We start from the raw sequence: 8,469 nt of genomic DNA on the forward strand, positions 1-8,469 counted from the left end.
ATCTAGGCAAGGTGCTGGTATCACCTTTATGTGGCTAAATCTAGGCAAGGTTCTGGTATCACCTTTATATACCCTTCCTAAAAACTATTTTAGGAAAGATTTACCTCTCTATAACTCTTGAGTAGTTTAACTAGCATTAGTTTATTGATTACTTTATCGGTAGAATTTCCCTCTCAACTACATAAACTTGGTGCTTGTGTGTGGGAGGGGAAATTCCTTGTTAAATGTCTTTGTTTCTTCTATGAATATTGCTCAGTTTAGAGTCTAACTCTATTGAGTTACATTTTGATAAAACATATATTCAAAACACACACACACACACACACACACATATGCAATCTACCTGTGCATATCAACTTGCATTGAATTACATAGATGTCTCTATTTTCTTTGTCAATATTGAACCTCACCTTCTTCCTGGCACTGTAATCTGTTGACAAATCCTTCTCAAGTTACCATTTATCTATTTATAATTCAATGATTGTTCATTTAAAGAATTTGGGGAGCAAGAGAAAATTGGAGTTTCAACAAAAACACATCCCAGGAAGCACAGAATCCAGCACCCACCGCGCTTCACTGTCATCCCCTTCTGTCTCAGACTCCACATTTTCTGCTCCCTCCAGGAGAGCCCCTGTCTGCCTCAAAGGATCATGGAAAAGCAGAGCCTTTCCAGGCACTGCCATCTCTCTGGAGGTGCTGCAAGGAAGTTGTCATTGTTTTTGGTAATTGTAACTGGGACAAAGTTTTTCAAAAATTATTGGGGGAAATTCAGCCCTGATATTTCACATAGGTTCTTTTCTATTTTCCCTAAGTGTCAGCCAGTCTGAGAAATAAAGGGAAAGAGTACAAAAGAGAGAAATTTTAAAGCTGGGTGTCGGGGGGAGACATCACAAGTCAACAGGTTCCGTGATGCCCCTCAAGCCACAAAACCAGCAAGTTTTTATTAGCAATTTTCAAAAGGGGAGTGAGTGTACGAATAGGGTGTGGGTCACAGAGATCACACGCTTCACAAGGTAATAAAACATCACAAGGCAAATGGAGGCAGGGTGAGATTACAGGACCACAGGACTGGGGCAAAATTAAAATTGCTAATGAAGTTTCGGGCACGCATTGTCATTGATAACATCTTTTAGGAAACAGGGTTTGAGAGCAGACAACTGGTCTGACCAAAATTTATTAGGCAGGAATTTCCTCGTCCTAATAAGCCTGGGAGTGCTACAGGAGAATGGGGCTTATTTCATCCCTCCACTATGACCATAAAAGACAGCCGCCCCCAAAGTGGTCATTTCAGAGGCCTCCCCTCAGGGACGCATTCTCTTTCTCAGGGATGTTCCTTGCTGAGAAAAAGAATTCAGCGATATTTCTCCCATTTGCTTTTGAAAGAAGAGAAATGTGGCTCTGTTCCTCCTGGCTCACCAGCAGTCAGAGTTTAAGGTTATCTCTCTTGTTCCCTGAATACTGCTGTTATCCTGTTCTTTTTTCAAGGTGCCCAGATTTCATATTGTTCAAACACACATGCTCTACAATTTGTACAGTTAACACAATCATCACAGGGTCCTGAGGCGACATACATCCTCCTCAGTTTATGAAGATGACGGGATTGAGAGATTAAAGTAAAGACATGCATAGGAAATCACAAGGGTATTGATTGGGGAAGTGATAAGTGTCCATGAAATCTTCACAATTTATGTTCAGAGACTGCAGTAAAGACAGGCGTAAGAAATTATAAAAGTATTAATTTGGGGAACTAATAAATGTCCATGAAATCTTCACAATTTATGTTCTTCTGCCATGGCTTCAGCTGGTCCCTCCATTCGGGGTCCCTGACTTCCCGCAACAAAAAATATTTTCAATTCCCCAAGTGTGTACTGTCATTGCTACCCCAGGTGAAAGTATAATTGCAGTTCTGTGGGGAGGTAAGGTCACAGGATCCTGAGCCCATATCTCTGACCTGGCCACCTCCCTCCATACGTTTGCTGGCCGTCCTAACAGTCACTGAGTTCCACAGCCCGGCAACAGGGAGGCACCTGGTGGGTGTGCTACATTTTGGTCTATGAGGGATCACCTGCAAGGGGAGGAAGTGTATCAGGAGGTGGAGTAAATGCTCTAGTCTAGAAAGGGGACTTCACTGGGCCAGAAACTGGCCAGTGCCAAGGCTATGTGGGGAAAGGAAATAATTGCTGGGTCATGGGCTAAGTTGTAGAGAGGGAGCTAAGTTCCAAGAACATGAGCCAGTCCTGAACTGCAGCTCATTTATGTCATTGTTGGTTTTTGATGCAAGAGGCCAAAAATCTGTTGTTTTTTTGTTTTATTTGAGACAGGGTGTGGCCCTGTCACCCAAGGTACAGAGGGACGATCTCAGCTTGCTGCAACCTCCACCTACCAGGTTCAAAGGTTTCTTGTGTCTCACCTGCCTGAGTAGCTGGGATTACAGGCATGCACCAACATGCCTAGCTAATATTTTTTGTATTTTTCATAGGGAAATACAAAATGATTTCACCATTTTGCCCCGGTTGGTCTCAAACTCCTGACCTCAAGAGAGCCACCCGCCTCGGCCTCCCAAAGTGCAGGGATTACGGGCCTGAGCCACCATGCCTGGCCCCGAAAATCTGTTTTTGTTGATCTTTCTCATCTAAGATCTCCTTACCCATAAAATGGGAATAATGGATTTTTTAAAAAGTTTTGTAGTTTAATTTAGAAATTAATCCGCTAGTTGTTCTATCAATTCCACAAGAGTCAGAAATATTTTCAGGATGAGTGGAAGCATTTCTACAATTCCTTCATGCCTGTGATAATGTATAAGATGTAGCTGACTAAATTATCTAACTCTTTTTCAAAAGTATTAAATATAAGGCATTAACCTACTCTGGACATACAAAGTACCTAATGGAGACTGTGATAGGTGGTGACAGGAAACATCTGGTCTCTGAGAATGATGAAAAGACCATATTCTTTCATGAAGTCGGGATGAGCGGTCAAGGTATCTTGATGACCTTAGGTTTTCATATTATAACAAAAATCATGGACTTCAGTAGTTTTCTTAAGTAAATTATTTGATAATATTTACTCTGCCTTGAAAAATGTCCTAAAGCCATTCTTTGGCTCAATACTCATCTTAGTAACACTTAATTCAGTGAATAATTTTCTTTTTTTTTTCTTTTTTAGTGAATAATTTTCTGTACCTCGAGTTTTCCTTTTACATAATAGACTTGTGTTTTAATATATCTAACAATTCTGACATTGAAATTTTTTTTTTTTTTGAGATGGAGTCTTGCTCTGTCACCCAGGCTGGAGTGCAGTGGCATGATCTCGGCTCACTGCAGCCTCTGCCTCCCAGGTCACATGATTCTCCTGCCTCAGCCTCCCAAGTAGCTGGGCCCACAGGCATGCATACTACCATGTCCAGCTAATTTCTGTATTTTTAGTAGAGATAGAGTTTCACCATGTTGGCCAGGCTGGTCTCGAACTCCTGACCTCAGGTGATCCACTTGCCTCGATCACCCAAAGTGCAGGGATTATAGACATGAGCTACCATACCCAGCCTCCCCATCTCTATTTTTTAAAAAATAAAAATTTATTCTTTCCACAAATAGATAATTGGACCCTACCTTGTGCCAGGCACTGATACAAAGCCCTCAAAATAGATTAGTGCTCCTGGATCTTATGATCTTTAGGGGAAGCGACAGGATGAGTGGCAGAGGTGAGGTTCAAGAGATCAGGCAGGACCGGATCTGCAGAGCTTTGCTTGCTCTGACAAAAAGTTCGGGTTTTATTTTCAAGTATGAAGAAAAGCCATTGAAGGGTTTGAGGAGAATGTTGCAATCTCCTTCCATAAAAGTAATGATAAGCCACTGTGAGGTGCTTTTGTTGTTGCTGTTTTTGAGACAGTCTCGTTCTGTCACCCAGGCTGGAGTGCAGTGGGACAATTTCGGCTCACTGCAACCTCCGCCCCCCAGGTTCAAGCGATTCTCCTGCCTCAGCCTTCCAGGTAGCTGGGATTACAGGCTAGCGCCACCACGCCTGGCTAATTTTTGTATTTTCAGTAGAGATGGGGTTTCACCATGTTGGCCAGGCTGGTCTCAAATTCCTGACCTCAAGTGATCCACTCACCTCAGCCTCCCAAAGTGCTGGGATTACAGGCATGAGCCACTGTGCCCAGCCCACTGAGAGGTTGTAAACCAGACAGTTGGAAGCTGTGTGGAGAGTGACTACAGGAGGCAGGATTGGAAGAGGGGAAATCAACTAGGGGAAAGTCAAGGGGCTGAGAGCTTGGAGTATTCTGCCCCATGCTTGATATACCAGTGATCTTTGAACAACACGGGTTTGAACTGGGCAGATCCACTTATAATGTAGATTTCTTTCAACCAAATACAGATCAAAAATATAGTAATGGCTGGAAGTGGTAGCATGCACCTGTAATTCTAGCTACTCAGGCAGTGAGATGGTAGGATCACTTAAGCCCAGGAGGTCAAGGCTGCAGTGAGCCATGGTCACACCCCTGCACCCAGCCTGGGTGACAGAGTGAAACTATCTCCAAAAAGAGGAAAGGAAGAAGGGAGGAAGGGAGGGAAGAAGGAAGGGAAAAAGAAGGGAAGGAGGAAAGGAAGGAAGGGAGGGAGGGAGGAAAGGAAAAGAAGGAAGGGAGGGAGGGAGAGGAGAACAGAGCAAGAAGAAAAGAAAGGATACCAACATTTTTTCTTATTCAGTTAAATAATAAAAGGAAAAGGAAAGAAAGAAAATACAGCAGGCCGGGCGCAGTGGCTCATGCCTATAATCCCAGCACTTTGGGAGGCCAAGGCGAGTGGATCATGTGGGGTCAGGAGTTCAAGACCAGCCTGGCCAACATGGTGAAACTCCGTCTCTACTAAAAATACAAAAATTAGCCAGGCATGGTGGCACATGCCCGTAATCCCGGCTACTTGGGAGGCTGAGGTAGGAGAATCGCTTGAACTCAGGAGGCGGAGGTTGCAGTGAGCTGAGATTGTGCCACTGCACTCCAGCCTGGGCAACAAGAGCGAAACTCCATCTAAAAAAAAAAAAAGCAAATACAGTAACAGAGGGTTGCAAAAGCCACATATATGCAGAGCCAACTGCAAGACGAGTGTGTGCAGGTTTTCGTATACTCCAGGGTCCTGGAAGCAATTCCCTAGCTATAACAAGAGACAGTTGCACTGTCAAATGACAGGATTTAGGCGCAGGCTCTCAAGAGACCTCATGAGAGAGAAATGTTACAGGCCAAAAGAATGAAGGTCATGATCAACTCAGTATACCACTGGAGGCTGTATGAGTAAACAACAAACTGTTTCTCATAAATGCAGAATGTTGGCAAACTGACAAACTGCGTCTGCCACCCAGAAGGAATGCTGAGGGCAGTCATGCCCCAAGCACAGTGTTTCTTGTGATTAGGTACATCTGAAGCCTGTTAATAATAATATGAACCTGTTATCAGTTAAGCAGCCGACCCATCATTACCTCCTCCTCCTGTGGAAGCTCAAGGGCTGCCTTTGCTTACTAGAAGCAGGGAGCTCTCTTCTTCCCCTGGACCCTTCCTTTTTGCTTTAAGTTTTCATTTTCTATGTTCACCCCTTCATTCAGTCTTGTAATGAGGGTGTCAAAGAGTAACGGCAGTAACTGTCTTAATGAAGGTCTCAAGTAGTAACAGTAGTAACTGTCATAGCGACAGTCTCAAGTAGTCAGTAGTAAGGGTCATAGTGAAGGTCTCAGATAGTAACAGTAGTAACTATTGTAATGAGGGTCTCAAGTAGCGACTGTGGCAGTCAGCTATAGAGAAAGGGGAACTATCACTCATCTCTTTGTCAAGCCACCTATCTGCACACTCGGGTCACAGGGAAGTGCATGATGGGTCCTTGCCCTCAGGTACTTACAGTCCACTTGGGAAGACAGGACATCTGTACCTAACAAAAGCAAATACAAACTGGCTCCAGACAGCATAGGCTAAGAGTTAAGTAAATGCTACAACAAACAGGGGCTGTCATAGTCTGAGTAGGGAGAGGTCAAGGTGGACAATGGTGAGCAGTAGAGCTGCAGTGGGTTCATAAATAATGTGACCATATATTCCCATTTGCCCGAGACAGCTTCACTGCAGACCTGTTTTCCCGCAGTCCTGTTTTCCCAACACAATTATTACCAGTGCTTCCTTTAATGACCTTATCAAAAGTCCTGGTTTGCACAATAAATTATATAGTGACACTAGTCATGAGGGCCACCTGCCTCACATGGAGCCAAGGGCCTCACATTTGAACACTTGACATTATCTCTGAATAAGAACCAACACTTAAACAGTATGTACTATGTGCTAAATACTTTAAGAGTTTTGCATATACGACATGACTTTTTTTTTTTTTTTTAGACAGAGTCTTGCTGTGTCGCCCAGGCTGGAGTGCAGTGGTGCAGTCTCAGCTCACTGCAACCCCTGCCTCCCAGGTTCAAGCAATTCTCCTGCCTCAGCCTCCCGAGTAGCTGGGACTATAGGCACATATCACCACACTCGGCTCATTTTTGTATTTTTAGTAGACATGGGGTTTCACCATGTTGGCCAGGATGGTCTTGATCTTTTGACCTCGTGATCCGCCCACCTCGGCCTCCCAAAGTGCTGAGATTACAGGCGTGAGCCACCGCCCCGGGCCATGACATGACTCTTAATTCTCGTTCCAACTCTGTGTGGTAGGTACTAGTATTATTTCCATTTTACCATTACCATTTCGTCTTTCAGAAGAAGAAACTGAAAGACAGAAAGATATGTAACTTGCCCAAGATCTCACAGCTACAATCCTGGACAGAACCTACATTCACAGTAAGGCCCTCTGATGGAATTCATAGACATTTGCCCCAGAGTCCTATCCACTCACAGAAGCTAACCTTTCAAATATAACACAATGCTTGTAGCCCTTCTATCTTTCACTGTACCAGGAAACTCAAAATTATTTTGAAAGGATAATTTATTGACAGTGTTATAAGCTAAATGGCAAATAAGAATTAAACATTACATTTCTGCCAGGCACGGTTTGTGCCTATAAGCCCAGCACTTTGGGAAGCTGAGGTGGGCGGATCACTTGAGCCCAGAAGTTTGAGACCAGCCTAGGCAGCATGGCAAAACCCTGTCTCTACAAAAATAAAATACAAAAATTAACTAGCCATGGTGGCACACGCCTGTGGTCCCAGCTACTCAGGAGGCTGAGGCGGATCGCTTGAACCCTGGAAGTTGAGGCTGTAGTGAGACTATAGTATGATCGCACCACTGCACTCTCTGGGTGACAGAGAACCTGTCTTTTAAAAAAAAATTAAATTTATTCAACTACCTCTCTAAAGTGCCACTCCAATATATACCAATATATTCTTTAATCTCAAGAGCTTTGGGAGGCCGAGGTGGGAGGATCACTTGAGGCCAGGAGTTCGAGACCAGCCTAGGCAACATAGTGAGATTCCATCTCTACAGAAAATTTTAAAAGTTAGCCAGGCACGGTGGTGCATGCCTGTAGTCCCAGCTACTTGGGAGGCTGAGGCAAGAGGATCACTTGAGCCCAAGAGTTTGAGGCTGCAGTGAGCTATGATTGCACCACTGCACTCCAGCCTGGGTGACAGAGCAAGACCCTGTCTCATTGATTGATTGATAGAATAAAAAATAAATCTTAACCTTAAGGATGAAGAACTGCTTGGCCTACAATGTCCTGCAGTTTGGCCCCTAACTCCCTAGCAGCCCTTTCCCCATGTCCCTCGTGCTCTAGACTTCTGCTGCACCGGCCTTTGTTGGATGTTAGGTACCACGCTCCCTTCCCACTCAGGACATGCTGCTCCTTCTTTCCAGAAAATTATTTTCCCATCATAATCAAGTTAACTTTTACTCTAGATCTCAGCTAAATACACACTTCCTCAAAAAAAACAGTTTCCCAGCTGGCCTCAAGGGCTCATGCCTATAATCCTAGCATTTTGGAAGACCAAGGCGGGAGGCCTGGGCAACACAGAGAGACCCCATCTTAAATTTTTGTTAAAAAGTTTCCCTTGGCTGGGCACAGTGGCTCATGCCTGTAATCCCAGCACTTTGGGAGGCAAGGCAGGCAGATGAGTTGAGGCCAGGAGTTCAAGACCAGCCTGGCCAACATGGCAAAACCCCGTCTCTACTAAAAATACAAAAATTAGCTGGGCGTGGTGGTGAATGCTTGTAATCCCTGCTACTCGAGAGGGTGAGGCAGGTGAATCACTTGAACCTGGGAGGTGGAGGTTGCAGTGAGCCAAGACTGCGCCACTGCACTCCAGCCTGGGTGACAGAGGGAGACTCCATCTCAAAAAAAAAAAAGTTTCCCTTGATTCCATTGATTAGCTCAATTCTCCTTCTAAAAGTCCTCATATTAAATAGCATGTACCCCTCTACAGCAATTGATATAGTTCCAACTTTGCATTTATTTGTATGATTTGATCAATATCCTTCCCTGATATAAGTTCCAGAAGACC

The sequence above is a fragment of the Nomascus leucogenys genome, chromosome 2 (assembly GCF_006542625.1).
Source record: "Nomascus leucogenys isolate Asia chromosome 2, Asia_NLE_v1, whole genome shotgun sequence".
Lineage (NCBI taxonomy): Eukaryota > Metazoa > Chordata > Mammalia > Primates > Hylobatidae > Nomascus > Nomascus leucogenys.